This window comes from Peromyscus eremicus, chromosome 3, assembly GCF_949786415.1.
Source record: "Peromyscus eremicus chromosome 3, PerEre_H2_v1, whole genome shotgun sequence".
NCBI lineage: Eukaryota > Metazoa > Chordata > Mammalia > Rodentia > Cricetidae > Peromyscus > Peromyscus eremicus.
This window is the reverse complement of record NC_081418.1, coordinates 138,332,043-138,346,191: the sequence shown is the minus strand read 5'-3', so window position 1 is coordinate 138,346,191 and position 14,149 is coordinate 138,332,043. Positions and strand designations below refer to the sequence as shown.

Genomic DNA, 14,149 nt, shown 5'->3' with positions numbered 1-14,149 from the left:
CTATGGGTTCGAGGCAACAGTGAGTTAGCCAGGAAATGTCCTGCTCCCAGAGTCTCTGCACCGTTGTGAAGATGAATCAGGTGACTCTTCCTCCCTGGATGAGGAGTGCCTCAAGGATAAGAGTCCTTCAGTGTCTACCCTGGCTGCCCTCCAGTACAGTTGACCTGAGACCCTCCAGAACACACCTGCCTTAAATAATGAGGCCTAGGCCCATTGAATGATGGTGTGAGCCCTTCTGCACTGAAGGCTGCTCCCACACGCCCCAGCTCATGCTTGGCCCTAGCAGTTAGGGCTCTTACTGGCATGGCTAAATCCTCACAGAAGGTATTACAGATTCCAAGTGCTTCCTTCTCTCACCCTGGGTTGGGTAAGAGTCAGCTGACGGACCTCTCTGCACCCCTGAGACCCCAGTGACAGGGCAACAGTGTGGCCAACTCCAACTTCTGGACACACGAGGAGTTTTCTGCTTCCTGGATCCCCAGCGTGCCCTGGACAGGGTAGGTCCCCAATCCGGGAAGCACTGCCTCCGGCCCTCTCCTCTGGCTTCTTACCTGCTCCCCTTCAGGGTTTAATTTAGCTTCCTTGGTCCTTTCCAGCCTCCCCTTGCCTGCCCTGCTTTCTTTCTACCCCAAGCTTCCTTTCTGTCTCTCAGCTTTCAGGCTCCCCCCCCCCCCCGTTTCCCATACTTCCCCCCTCATTCCGATGTCCTCTCCTCCCAGCCCTGCTCCCCTTTTCCTGCCCTCCATCCCCTAGCTTTGAGGTGTCCACAGAAAGCTAAGGAGCCTCTGATGTCTGATCTGTATTTTCTGGGACACTATCAGGGTACAGTAGGCTGGCCCTGCTCTGTCCCTTTTAGTGGCTGGTATCCTGCGTAACCAGTCACCTGTAAAGATCAGAGTAGCATGTGGAGGAGGCAGGCATGCCCAAAGGATGCTCTGCTAGCTTAGTCTTTAAACTGATGTTGTATTAATCAAATACACATTTCCTCAGAAAGCCCTGTGTGAGAGCAAACCTTTACTGTCTCCCTTTTTCCGGTAGGGGAAGATGAAGTCATTTGTCTCAGGTCATAATTGGGATGGGCACTAGGGCTGTCTCCCTACCCTACCCTCTGGGCATCACTCTCAGACCAACTACTCTTCCGTCCACAGTACAAGCACCTGTCATGCACATTGGCCAGTCAAGCCCAAGCTACAGTGACCCTTGTGTCGAAGCCATGGACATCTACCAGATCTGACAAATTCCCAGAGAAGAAGGGTGCCCTCAAGGGGCTATTTGAACAGATTCCCAAATGCTTTGGTCTTCATGGAGTGCTGGGTAAGCCCTGGGTCTCTTCTTCCTGCCTTCACTCAGTGCATTGGGATGGTGGAAAGGGAGGGCGTGGTGCCCTAGCTGTGGAGGAGGTAACCGGAGGGAGAGAGTAGGAACACACACAAGAGGCCACTGCTGGTGGGAACCAAGTGCTGGACTAGGGCCAAGGCTGGAGAGCTGGGTGATGGAAGGAGGCCCCTTGTTTTTGGTCAGTTCCTTCCTCTCTCCTTATGCTCCCCTTTCCTTTCTCTCTACACTGGGGTAGAACCTAGCCCCTTCTCCATTCTAGGCTAGGCTCCTACATGGAGGCACACCCCTAGTCCAGAGGCTCTGGTGGTGCCTGTGGCATCCAGGCCTGAGCAGAACCTGGGACAAGAGAGTGCTGGGAACAGGAGGGGAGCTGGCACAGAGTGTGTCATCTGAGTTGTGAGTTCCTTGCCTGGTGCTAGTCCGCAGTTGGCCCTCCAGTGTCTGTCTTGAAGTGTCAACCCTGATGGACCCTAGCGAACAAAACTGAAGGAGAGAGCAGTGTCTGTCTGTCCCTGCTGCTGGCCAGGCCACGTGAAAGGAGGTAGCCATGTTCCTCTCAAGCAGTCCCATCCGCAAACGTGGCCTGTTCTGCTCTCCTCCCTCACTTCTGGGGAGGTGGTGGGTGGCTAGAGCTGGCCCGCAGGATGCCCTCCTCCGAGACCAGGAGGCACAGAACTGCCCTCATCTTCATTCTAGAACACAGGGGGTGCAGAGGGGAGGCCAGGCCAGTAGACAGTAAGGGCAGGAAGTCTTTCAGGCACGTGACTGAACTTAACCACGGAGCATTGGCCATGTCTGACACCAGGCCTGGGAGGCCCATTCAGAGCCCTCTTCCCACTCCCTTTCACTTCTGCCAACCCAGGAGCTGATTTCTATCTGAAGCACTTGCTTAGTTTTCAGTGCCACCCCTCGCTCTATCCATTTTTTGTTTGTTCTTATTTGCTTGTTTATTTTCCAGTGCTGGAAATGGGCCCGTACCCTCCTACATGCTCCTGACAAACTCTCTACCACCACTCAACTGCATCCTCTGTGCCTCCTTCTCACAAGTTCTCATTCTCATGGCTCCCAGGCCACTGGGTGATGTAAAACCTTACTGCTCCAGCACAGCATGCTCGCACAACCCTTAGGGAGGAGCATTCCTGGTGGCTTCAGGCTGGCCTGGAGTGCCCAGCCCCGGTCTCACCTACAACGTGGCCCAGGGGCCGGCTCTCTCCAAAAGAGGCGAGAGCTGGGATTGTGGATGCTTTAGTTCACCCTGTGCTTGTAAACAGTTGTGCCTGGCTTTTCGGAGTGGGCAGGATCTGTTAGGCGGAGAGGAGATAGGCCATTTCCTCACGTGAATAGGAAAGACAGAAAGGAACAGAGAAGTAGGGAAAGGTATGTGAGAGGAAATAATTGAAAGCATAACTGTAAGGTGAGGTGGATCCTCAAAGGTCATAAATCTGCAGTTTGATCAATGTGGGGATGGGAAATAAGGAGCCTTGTCTTGGTGTGTGTGTGTGTGTGTGTGTGTGTGTTGTATGCATGCTGGGCCTTGCACATGCTAACACACACTACTCTTGAGCTGTACACAGCCTATTGATCTTTCTAACATGGTTGTTATTATCAGCAGCAGACTTTTTATTATGAAAATCATCAACGTTCCCTAGCCACAAACCACAAGCTCCCAGAGCAGTGAGTTTTAGCTGCTTGTTCTGAGTTCTACCTTCTGAGTGCTAAAAGCCAGGCTTCTCGGAGCACCGTCACCTTAGGGAGGCTGAGCCGAAATCAGGAGAGAGAAATCCGAGGCCAGGGCACCTTAGCAGCCATCCTCCCTCGGTCCCCATGTGGGAGGGGCTCACAGGCAGAACACTGTAGTGAGGAGCATTTGCTAAGAGTGAGAGTCTGGGTCAGTCATGGCAAGTCCCCTGCCCCTGGCCTGCTCCCTCCTCCTACCACGGTCTGCTGTGGGATTGGCCACACACACTTAGGAAGGAAACCTGTCCAGGCAAGAAACTGGCCTGTCTCACAGCCAGCCTTCCTCCTCCTGCCTGTTTGCTCAGTCTGCCTCCCAGGGGCTGGAGAGCCCAGGAGAACCTACCTAGAGCAGAGGCCACTTTGGTTTCCCCCTGTCCGAGCTGCTGCCTGTACCCCCACGGAGAGTTAGTGTTCACACTGAGGGGCCGTGGTGGTGGTCCTCAGCATGTCTGGGCTTATCCCCAGTGCAGATGGCACCAAGGGGCAGCAGAGGAGGAGGTGGAGCCCCTAAGGCCCAGCTCTGAGGAGTACTCTGAGAAGCATGTGAGACCAGCAGAGATCACTGTCCTTGGTAGGGGAGGGACTAATATCCATCTGTATACTGGACAAAGCCAGGACAGCACGTTAGGCCTTCTTCCCATCTAGCCTGCTGCTCTCTTCTGGGTCTGACATTTCTCCCAGACATATACCATTACATACCAATGAATCTGAGCCTCTCCCCTCCCGTCCCCTCAGCTAGCTATGGCTCTCTCAGCTCATTTGTCAGTCACCTGATATCCCACACCTGTTCCAGGCCCAGTTTGTGAGCTGCCCATCTGCACAAATAGGGTGCAAGGCATTTAGATGGCTGGTCAGTGAAGGGGCTTGGCTGTCTTGGACTGTACCTGCAGGGAGAGACAGTGTTGGGCTCCAGGGACTAGTGGATATGCTGTGGGGTAGTCTCCTGTGGAAGTGAACACCATTTCCTGAGGTTCTACATCCCAAATCCAGAGCAGTTTCTGGGACAAGTGTGGGATCCCCCACCTTCATTCAGCTCACTATCTACTTTGATCTCAGAAATTCCTTCATAGTAGAAAAAAAAAAACTTTCACCTCTTTCAGCTCCATGACCCTCAACAGTGCTGGGCTGGGGCTGTCTGTCTGTCTGTCTGTCTGTCTGTCTTAAAGGGGGTCCCAGGATGGAAGGTAAAAGGCCTGGAGTGTATTTGAGATGGGGTCCAGAACTCAGGGGTAAGTAGGGTTAGGTTCCTCTGCATCTGTCTTCTCACTTAGCACCACCCAGAGGTAAGAAGTGGAACAGCTGCACGCAACCTTTATTCAAGGCCAGGAGTGCCAGGCACTGAGGTTTGTGGAGAGCGTGGTTCTTGTCCCAAGGACCTTCCTCTGGGCAGATAGATCATGAAAGCATGCCAGTTGTGTGAGTAGCTCCTGGGATACCAAGACAGGAATACTGCCTTTGTGTGTGGGTGTAACAACCTTTTATTTTTTTTTCTGTATAGGGTCTCCCTAGCGTGGTGCACAGAAAAGTCTTTTAGATGCCACAGCCACTGAAATGTCTTCTTTCATAGATCTATAACTAGTTCCACATATCCTTGCTGTCATTATATTGCTTAGCATGAAATTAAGGTTAAATTATTAAAAAAATACCACAAGCCACTCTCATACCCACAATCCTAGTATTTGTGAGGCTGAAATATGAAAACCAGTCTCAGCCCAGCCTGAACTACCTGTCAGAATTCTACCTGAAAAAAAGAGAAGAAAAGAAGATCCCACAATGGCATAGGAGGATGTGTAGCAGATAATTAAAGATGGCATTGACCAGAAGCCCGTGGCCCTGGTGACTATAGTCTGCAAATCAGCACCATTTCAGGCTCTGACCTCATTCTTTGAAGCTCGTATATTCCCAGGCAGCTATCTTTTTTTGTTCTTAAAGCTTTTTGCAACAAAGTTTTGCTGGCCAGTAATCCACTACACAGCCTAAGTCAGCTTCAAACTCATGGCAATTCTCTGTCTTAGCCTCCTGAGTGCTAGGATTATAGATTCAAGTGGCCACGTCCTGCCTTCCTCTTAGTGGTTTTTTTGTTTGTTTGTTTGTTTTGAGACAGGGTTTCTCCGTGTAGTTTTGGTGCCTGTCCTGGATCTTGGTCTGGAGACCAGGCTGGCCTCGAACTCACAGAGACCCGCCTGGCTCTGCTTCCCAAGTGCTGGGATTAAAGACATGTGCCACCACTAACCCCGGCCCTCTTAGCATTTTTAAAAAGGCATGGTCCACATTTCTGCTCCATGTTTCTAGTCACAGCAGAATCTGAACACACAAACCATCCTTCAGCTCCTTTCAGGCCAGTCTGACAAACTTGGTCTCCTAGGATTGGTCTAAGACTTAAAGTGGGAGAGAAAGCCCTGGACCTGGTCCCCAATTATCCCAGGAAGAACTCAGACCATGGCTAACCCACATCTGCCAGACTCACAGGTGTGCTGTCTGCCTTGCTCTACACTGTCCAGCTGCCCTCCCTATAGGGTCATGATGGAGGCAGAGTCTGGAGACTGAAACCATCCTGGGTAGGGAGTGTAGGGTGTTTAGTAAGGGGACTGTTTGTTTCAGAGCTGACTATTGGCCTGAATGCTGTTGTAATTGCTTTTTCCTTCCACCTATTGGCTACACTTAATTAGTGCATGGTACATTGAGCTATTTGCTATTCCATTTCCTCATGGAAATACTTCTGAAAGAAATACTTCCTCTGTTCCATAGCTGCTTTCCTTACTCGGCCTGTTTGTGTTCATCTGCAGCAGTAAATGCAGGTCCTTCTCAGCATTTTTGTTGCTACATAATCTCTGCATTGTGCCATTGGGCAATTACCACCTTCACCCACCCCAGAAGTCTGCAGGAAGATCTTCTTCCAGGGAAACTTCTCCACAGGAGAGAAAAATGGTGTCTGAGTGTCCCCTGGAGGCCACTGAGGATAGAACTGCCTGTACCTTGTACTCTTGATCCTGCCCAACCTGGTTCTGGTGCTGTCTTTATCAGTACAGAAGATTTTGGGCATCAGAACCTGAATCACGGCCTCTGTGATTTGTACACCCTGTGCCACACGGCAGTGATCTGAAACCAGGTGTGCAGGTGGGTGGACAAGGCCTCACCCTGTCTTTTCTATGTTATTTGCAGGAAGATGGGTAGAATGACCACACTGTGATAGCCAAATAAGGCAGACTCCTGTGTGGAACCTGTTTTATATATACAAATACATATATACCTATATTTACACATATAAAAGACAGAAGTAGAAGGGGGCTATTTGGTGGGAGGGGTAACAAGAGACAGTACTGGGGATAAACATGAACCAATATAAATCTGCCATAACAAAACCCTTAAAATGCCAGTGTTGCCAAGGATGGTGGAGCACCCTTGGAATTCTAGCTCTGAGGAGGCAAAAGTGAGAGGACTGCCAAAAGTCTGAGACTAGCCTGGTCTGCAATAGCAAGTAAACAGGCCAGACACTCAGAGCAAAAGGAAACAAATCCAGCCTTTTGTAATATAGCTATGTGCTTCTTCCAATTTTGGCAGATGCTGATTTAATGTAGATCCAAGTTATGGGGTGAAGAGTCCTAAATGTTAGAAGACCCACAGCTTCAGAAATACCATTCCCACGGCTGAGTCTCAAGGCAGGGAGCTGGCCTATCTAGCACCTTCCTCCACCTGCTGGGTTGAGGCAGCATTAGACTGGGAGCCCTCAAACCTGGGCCCGACGACACTGGTCACTAGTCAGCCGCATGGCCTTGAACAAGGCCACCTACATCACTGAGGCTCTTTGATAAACTGAAGCTGTAGCACGAATCTTAAAAGTTCTTATTAATAAAAACAAACCCAGAGCCAGGTATTGGGGTGAATGCTGGAAGATCACAGAAGCAGAACAAGTCACAGCTACCTCACCTTGCCAATTCCTCAGCTGATCCTGTATCCTCAGACTGGATGCCTCTCCGCTGAACTGTGCTGCTCAAAAGCCTAAAAGCTTAACCAGACTCTGGTTCCTTGTCCTCACACCTTATATACCTTTCTGCTTCTTGCCATCACTTCCTGGGATTAAAGGTGTGAGTCACCATGCCTGGCTGTTTCTAGTGTGGCTTTGAACTCACAGAGATCTGGATGGATTTCTGCCTCTGAAATGCTAGGACTAAAGGCATGTGCTACCACTGCCTATCCTCTATGTTTAATATTTGGCTGTTCTGTTCTCTGACCCCAGATAAGTTTATTAGAGTGCACAATATTTTGGGGAACACAATACCACCACATGAAGCTGGTGATAGGGAAGCAGGAAGGATAAGTTTCTGATGAGCTCAATAGAACCAGGAAAGGAAGGAAGAACATCTTGTCTGAAGCTTAGTAATGAGCCGTGGAGAGGACTATGGAGAAGATTGGCGGGAGGCAGGGCTGGTGAAAGCTCCACCAGCCAGGCCAGGAGCTCAGACTATGCTCTGGTAGCGAAGTGGCTCTGTGGCTGGTTTGGACTAGAGTGGTGCAGTCAGATCTGTGTTTTGAAGCGGATGCCCAGAGCAGTTAGGATGAAGCAGAGGGGGGAAGATGGTGCAGAGGAAATTGAGTGGCTGAGTCCGAGATTTGAAAAGAGCGACGGTGACTTAACCCAGCAGTGCGGAGAGATGTGGTGAAAGGCCCGCCTAAGAACCGTTTCACCATCAGGGACCAGTGACAGGCTGTCTAGAGGGGGACATGGAGGACTTCCCAGCATGCTCTCTGTCGGTCCTCTGTTCTGGCTTTCTGTCTTCATGGTTCTTCATATCAAAACTGACCCTGCAAAGGTTCTGATAAACTCATTAAGATAAAAACTACTAATACAGGTTTACATACTTGCAGATTAACAAGAACAAAGTCCTAGGTTATAAAATTCTATGCCTTAGAGACAAAATTGAAGATCACATTGCTAGAGGTGTTAGCATCTATTATGGTTTGAATCTTGAATTTTTCCCTGCAGGCTCATGTCTTGAATGCTTGGTCCCCAACTTGTGGCAGTACTTTAAAGAGTACGGAGACTAAGCAGTGGGGCCTGGCTGGCACGAATTGAGCACTAGTGGTCAGTCTTTGAAGGTTATATCCACCCTGGCTCTAGCTTACACTCTGCTTCCTGGTCAGCCGGGATGTGAACATGTCGCTCTCCTGTGCCCCATGTCTTCCCACACTGAGAACTCTGAAGCCATGAGCCAACATAAGCTTTTCCTGTCTTTAGTTCTGTTAAGTCACAATGATGCAAAATAGCCAATGCAAAAATGTAGTACCAGTGAAGTGGGGTGGGTTCAGTGATCAGCCTGACTAGGGGGTTCATAGGCCTTTGGAACCCACTTGGGGAAGTAACGTAGAAGAGTTTGGAGGTACAAGCTAGAAAAGTCCCAGTGTGCACTGAGTGGACTTTAGTGGGTCTGGTAAGAGTAGGAAGGTCCAGAATGCCTGTAGAAGTGGAGGCAGTAGACTGCTCATAGATCTCAGATGGGGATAGGACTGTACTGGGAATTGTGCGAGGCGTTTGTGTTACCTTCTGGTACAGGATATTTACAATCTGCTGTATTTGAGTGAGTCTGAATTTTAGAAGGCAGTGGACAGATTCACTTGAGAGGAAATGTCAAGACAGTGTAACGTTCCGGCTGTGGCATCATCGTTGCTGCCTGTTAGCCAGGTTTACAGCGAGAGCTAAAAGCAAGGAGTGAGACAAGAAGATCTGAAGCGTGTATTGGGCAAGGAAAGGTGTGGGAATACAGCTGAAGTTGCAGACAAACCAAATGTAGACAACAGGATTGGTTTTTTGTTTTTGTTTTTTGAGACAGGGTTTCCTCTGTGTAGCTTTTGGAGACTATCCTGGAACTCACTCTGTAGGCCAGTCTGGCCTCGAACTCTCAGAGATCCGCCTGGCTCTGCTAATTGTTTTTTGTTTTTGTATGAGTGCTGTATCTCATGTATGCTGGTGGTGCTATTTTGAGAGCTAAGGAGACTTTAAGAGGTAGGGCATGGATGGTGACACTGGGAACTGGTCCCTGGCCTTGGAAACTTATACCTACCCCAGGTTCTCTATTACTACTCTTCATCCTGTGACCAGATGCCAACTGATGCTTCTGCTACCATGGGTGGAATGTGGTGGGATATTTTGTCATGCCTGTCCCACTAAAAGGGACTGAAATGATGTGTCCAAATAAATATTTCCTGACATTGTCTATCAGGTATTTGACTATATAATGTAAAAATAAAACAGTACATCTAAGCAGGTGCCAGAATCCCACGTGGGCCTCAGCAATTTTGTCTCCTATTGTTTAGGAAACAACCAGATTTTACTCTAGGCCTGGATGTGCAGGAGTGGACACCTTCCAAACCTTCCTTACAGGCATCCTACACCTTCTGGAGCATGACCAAAGCATGGGCCAGTCCAGAGATTTGTCCATAATTCAGCTGTGTCTTTCACAGCTGGGCCTGGGGAGAGGAGAGGTTTTCCCCAGTCACACAGCTCTCTAGAGGCATAGGCAGGTGAGAATGGGTGTGTAAGGTCTGTTCCTTTTCTCCCCTTTTACTCCACAAATGCTGAAAACTGGTCATGGATCTGGGAATACAGCTCAGTGTTGGAACACTTGTCCAGCATGTGTGAGACCAGGGGTCAGTCTTCAGCACTGAAAAACAGTAACAACAAAAAACTGTTTACATCATTTTTTAAAAAAATTATTTTAGAGACAGGTTATGTAGCCCAGAATGGTCTCAAACTTGCTAAGTAGCCTGAGGATAACCTTGAACTTCTGATCCTCCTGCCTCTACTTCCCTAATGCCAGGATTATAGCACTGTACAATTACATGCAGTTTTGTGTGGTACCTGGGGATCTAGTACAGAGCTTCATCTTCATGCATGCAAGACAAGCCCTCTGCCAGTGAAGCCCTGCTCATGTCCCTGGCTTTGATGTAATGTGTTTGTTTTATTTCTTCTACTGCTTGGAATAGAACCTGGGCTTTTGCTTCCTTGCTATTTATTCTCATTCTCTCTCTCTCTCTCTCTCTCTCTCTCTCTCTCTCTCTCTCTCTCTCTCTCTCTCTCGTGTGTGTGTGTGTGTGTGTGTGTGTGTGTGTGTGTGTGTGTGTGTGTGTGAAGGTTCAGGTACATGGAAGTCCCATCACTCAGGCCCCTGGGTGCCCTCCTCCACCACAGCTTCATGTTCAGCACCTGTCCCATCTCATCTGTTGCCACTGTTTCCAAGTGTCTTAAGCGTCTCTCTTCTGGAATAGTATCTGTCTGTCCTGTCACTGCTGAATTGGAAGAGCCTGGTTTATTGCCCATCAACTTCAAAGGATGGCTCTGCTCCTGGATCCCCAGCCTCCTGCCTTTTCCTCCTACTTGACAATGATTGGATTGTGGCACCTCCCGTGGAGTTGTTGGACTTAGTCTGGAGGTAAAGGGGTTCGATGTCTATTCTGCTCTTGGGATGCTGCAGACAAAGCTGTTGTATGGTAGTCTCTTTGGAGCCGGCCTCAGGCCAACTAATGTCCTCCCCAGGAGATTCTGTACTCCCTGGGGAAAGAGCAAGAGGGGAGCAGAATCTAACAAGTTTGGAGAGAACCCACCAGGGTTTCCTGGTTCATTTGAGAACCAGCAGGGAGTTGGGTAGGTAGTCCTTTCTTCAGTGGCTACTACTCAAATCATAGCCATTGGTCCCCTTCCCAAAAGCCTGTCTTCACCTTCATTCACAGGCTGAAGCCCCTGCTCCAGTAGGACACACAAGGTACAGTCTGGTGGAGAGCTTCACCCATGGCATCCCTGTCCCTGGCTTTGACCATCATATCTTTGTCTCTCTCGTAGGTAATCATCAACAGAGGCTTGCAGGAAAGGTCTCTGTGCATTTTACACATCTGGAGCTCAACACCCTGTTTATGAGCTGATGACAGAAAGAGAGAATCAGAGAAGAAACGAGTGTGGTTATCAGGGACTTAGAATCCCTGCAGGGACAACCCCTGGAAGTATCCAAAATACTGAGCAGAGTACTCATGACTTCCCACCAGGAGCAAACTGTCTGGTCCTGCAATGCCAGACCCCCAATAAACCCAAGGTATCTTGCAGTTTTCAAAGGAACTGAAATGGCTGGATGAGCTGGAAGAGCCGAGGAGAAGGACATACCTGAGAGCCCCAGTGGACTCACCCAGGATCGTCACCAGATATTGGCAATCAACGCCCGAGGGTCCCTATGCTGCTACCCTAACCTGCACCCGGGCTGCTGGTTTACATGGGGACTTAAAGACAAATGGCATGTAGGCCAGCAGCCCGTGACTGCTGTGCATGATTGTGTGGGTACTGTCTAGCCAGGCCTGCACCCATGGCCCTGAGATAGCTACCAAGAAAGTCCACACCATTTCCACCAGGGCTGGAGTTTAGTGTGGAGGCGACAGTTATTGAAAGGTAACTTGCTTCTGCCTGCAGTGATTTCCTCTGTGATCATGGCTGGGACACTGGTTCCAGATCATTGTAGGGAGGGCACAAGGTGGCCATGCCAAAGCTGGGCAGGGATATTAAGATAGATGCTGGGCATCAGCAGCCATGTGTGTGACAAAGGGCTTGCAAGTTAAATACTATGGCAGTCAAGTGATTTCCAAGTCCTACCCAATTCTTGGACTGTGTGTCCTGACTCAGTCATAGCTGAGGGACCTGTTATAGGTGACTTTCTGGGAGCCAGTGCCAGGCCAGCTCATGTCCTCTCCAGGGTTTGCTGTGCTCCCTGATGTGGGTCAGGAAGAAAGTGAACCTGGTGGTATTTGGAGGCATTTGGGTTCAGCAGTTCTGTCCACAGTGCTAGTATTTCTAGCTGCCTGAGCTTGGCAAGCTCCTTCACCGATCACGATGATGCACATGCCTTCACCCCTTTTCTCTGCATAGACCCTGACTTCTAAGAGCTATTTTCTTTTCAACAGGAGAGGGTATCTGTAAAATGCTTGGTGCAAACTGCACCACAGTGGTCTGATCTCCTTCTCTTACTCCCCTCCCTTTGGAGGGCTTGGGTCTGGGTCTCTCTTGCTCCCTCATGGCTGTCTGGTATCTTCTTCCCCAGTAAGAGCTGTAATTCAAGTAATCTGGAGCAGAAGATCCAACCTGGGAGTGTTTGTGTGTGCCCAGCTCTCACAGAGGTGTTCTGGGGATGCAGAAATGAGCAGGGCAGCATAGAAATGATGTTGCAGAGTGGAGGTGAGGAGCAAGGGCTCTGGATTCAGACCACACTATAACTCAGTGTGCAGCCTTAGAGCTAGTTGCACTTAATTGCACTGTACCTCAGTTTCCCTGTCTGTAAAATAGGTATAAAATTAATCAACCTCATGAATGAACAATGCATTCTAGTGCTGAGCACATCCATCAGTTCCAATAAATATGTATTGGTACTAACTGACTCCAACTGAGGAGCCAGGGTAGGGAGCTATGCAGTAGGGTGGAGTGGTCCCCACAACAATTGGCCTTCTTTCCCACAGATGGGAGAGATCAGAGGGTAGAAGACTTGGAATAGGTGTCTCTTGAGGGATGGGAAATAATTATTGATGTTGTTTCTGTAGTTTTGGGCACTGGGGATGCTTCCCAGCGCTTGGCACAGGCTGAGCAAGTGGTCCTCCCATGAGCAACAGTCCCAGTAGTATTTAGATGAGCAGATGGGAGTAGTCTGACTTATCCTAGTTGGGGAAGACAAGCAAGCCTCCCCAATCCCTCTAATCCATGTTCTTGACCACCCCAACTCTTACCCCCACCCTCTGCATCAGAAAACAATTTAATGAACTCCAGCTGAGCCACATGCTGGCTGCATGACTGTAGTATCCATGGAGATCTGTTCTCAAGGAGAGAAGAGAAAACCAAGGTCTCTGCACTAAGTCTCCGAGCCAGTGGCATGGGCCTGCCTGCAGAGCAGACAGAGGAGTCTGTGTTTGCAGTCCCCAAAGAGCCCCAGTCTTCTTCTCCCTACCCCTCCTATCCTGATTGGTGGGGGTCCAGGAAACATGTAGCCTGCCAGCCCTGGGCACCTCATACAGGCTACTAGAGGGTAGCATGGAGGCAGCTTCTTCTTGGCTATGGGGAAATGGCAGACACAACCCTTTCCTATCAGCACAAGAGGTAGGTTGATAATGATGTTGGGTCCTAGTGTTGGCCACAAGCATCCTCTCTGTCACCTGACCCCAGTGGCCTTGAAGAGCTTTGCTTACTATCCAAAGAGTCACCATAGAGGAAAGCAGCTTTAGCTGCCTCTCTGCTGGTGTAGTGCTACCTGGGCCAGTGGGATGGTGAGCTGGTTCTGCTTTTCCATCTGTTTTTCCCCCCTACACCTGATTCTAGCCTTCCTGACTCACTGACTGCCCATAACCTCCTGCATTTGGCATTAGCACTCATGGTCCCATGAATAGTAATGTCTTTTCTGTTTCCTATTGGCCACCGATGGCTAAGTTTTCAAGATACCACTAGTGGTTACCTCCTCTTGTGCCATGGTTTGGTCATGCCTGCCTTTGAACTCATGCCACGAGAGCTTGCATTACATAGACTTGACTAGGGCATCTCCATGGTTCTGACAGTGTCACTGATGGGGGTCTCACTTTCTTGCCTGTGCTGGTCTCAAAAGTCTGGGCTCCTGTGAACCTGCTTCAGCTTTTCAGAAGCTAGGATTCCGGCAAACCTGGCAGTCCTTTTGAAAGATGAAGAAAATAAGGCCTGGAGGCTCAGCTAAGTTGCTTTGGTTGTTAATGAAGTTTTTTACTTGCTTTGTGCATATTTAACTTCTGAGGTGTGCCAGACACTGAGAGCATGCCAATGAATAAAATGGACAATAATCCCTGGAGCTTCCACTGGACTGAGGGAGGAGGAGGAGGAGGAGGAGGAGGAGGAGGAGGAGGAGGAGGAGACCTATCGGTTGTGGGAAGTGGGATGGAGATGGAAGACATCAAGGTTGCTCTAGGGGAGCCTGCTGAGGCCCAGCATTGGTGTCGGTTAATGAAGATCAGGCAGAACCATGTTGGAGGAGCGAGGGGACAGCACTTCATGTAGAGAACTATGGGTCCTAGGGGCAAGAAGTGGATGGAG

At 49.5% G+C, this 14,149-nt stretch overlaps 1 long non-coding RNA gene across 1 annotated transcript; it reads left to right on the top strand.

The window, feature by feature from the left end:
* The first annotated feature begins 205 nt into the window (after window positions 1–205).
* Window positions 206–13,901, top strand: LOC131907436 (uncharacterized). Its single transcript, XR_009378401.1, has 3 exons — window positions 206–497; window positions 1,149–1,314; window positions 10,910–13,901. It is a non-coding gene; the product is annotated as an uncharacterized LOC131907436 (long non-coding RNA).
* The last annotated feature ends 248 nt before the right edge of the window (window positions 13,902–14,149 follow it).